Raw genomic sequence first — 1,447 nt, 5'->3', positions numbered from 1 at the left:
GAATGTACTAATAGATCAATATTATTCCATAATCTTCTCATCACAGTATTTATTAGCACCAACTTTAAAGTTTCTTCAATAAACTATCCATGAAGCTGAGACAGGAGGTGTCTTGTTTATCCAGAGGAATCTATGTGGCTTATTAAACTGGTGCAGGCAGATGTGCTTTTATAAGGTGACCAAATCTGTGGTTTGTACATCTGAGGAAAAAAACCCAACAAACCAAACAGGTCCTGGTTACTGCGTGGGGGATTGTGTCCTTAAAAGCTGTAGTTTGAAGAAAAGAAAAAGTCATGGAAGATCTGGTGAGTAACAAGCTAAATGAGACCGTTGTGTGATGCTGTGGCAAAAGGGATAATTCGGTGGTAATGAAAAATGCCGGTCAGCATGGTTTCCCGGAAAATATGTCTCTCCAGATAAACATAATCTTGTTTCTTGTCTGAGTTTACTTGAGTGGTGTCTATAAATATGTACGAGAAGATTTCTTATACCAGAGGGCTTTTTACTTTGTAGGCAGCAAAGTTTAATGAGATTTGCTGCCTGGAAGACAAAACAAGCCTGAACAAACTAGGGGGGAAAAAAATGAAGCTACTAACACCACCTGAAGACTTTATGTGAGATACCTCAGTGAGATGGGCTAATTTGATCAGATACCTTTTGTGTAACCTCAGAAGAAACAGGTAGAAATGATGTGGTCTGTCCTGTGTAGGTGGGTCACGGTGGCTTTGACTTACAGTGGCTCCTTCCCGCTTCAAAAACCGTCTGATTTTGCCGTTCCAAGGTGAAGCATGTGTTGTGTGGGGCCGTGTGATCCTTCAGTCCTATAAATAGCTGGGGCTTCATGCAGCGTGGGGTGGCTTTATGTTCTGTGGACCTGGCATGATGGAGAAAGGAGACTCAACTCTGTGGTGCCAGCTCTGTAACCCTGTCCAACGTTGGGCTTCTGTGCAGAATCTGGCATTGCTGGAGGGGCTCATTAGCCAGATGGTTCAGCCCCAGCGAGCAGTGGGGAAGGTGGGCATTTACCAGCCTGGAGTTCAGTGTCCTACTGGGGTAGATCATCTTTTACCTTTCAGGTTCCCAACAGTATTTGGAACAAGCTCTGAGTTTGTGTAGTGATCACATTTGCAGAATCTGTTTATTTCTATAAGTGCCTTTTAATTTTTCTATGTAAACCTTAGCAGTGAGTCTGAGTTTGGTAAATGATATATTTTGTAACTCAGGATGTGTAGAGCCCTGTGTACATACCATTCTGATTAGGAGGTGCAATGAGTAGGTGCTTTTAAATGTGACTGGGAAAGTATGTTCTGGATACACTGGGAAATAAACCTAAAATATATTCAATATCACTCTTAAGATGCAGGTGATTGTGTTGTTTCAGACTCCATTGACTTCTCACTGTTGATCTGTTGCAGGCTCTTCTTCTTGGGAGGAAAAAAAAAGATGC

At 42.1% G+C, this 1,447-nt stretch overlaps 1 protein-coding gene across 1 annotated transcript in view; it reads left to right on the top strand.

Moving 5' to 3' along the window:
• The window catches only part of LZTR1 (leucine zipper like post translational regulator 1), a gene marked incomplete at its 3' end in the record, with an annotated part of 26,001 nt that overhangs the window by 20,630 nt on the left and 3,924 nt on the right, over positions 1-1,447 (top strand). The window lies entirely within an intron of this gene.

Source organism: Antrostomus carolinensis, unplaced genomic scaffold (assembly GCF_000700745.2).
Source record: "Antrostomus carolinensis isolate BGI_N321 unplaced genomic scaffold, ASM70074v2 scaffold1918, whole genome shotgun sequence".
In the NCBI taxonomy this organism is placed as follows: domain Eukaryota; kingdom Metazoa; phylum Chordata; class Aves; order Caprimulgiformes; family Caprimulgidae; genus Antrostomus; species Antrostomus carolinensis.
This window is presented reverse-complemented; position numbering and strand designations above follow the sequence as displayed.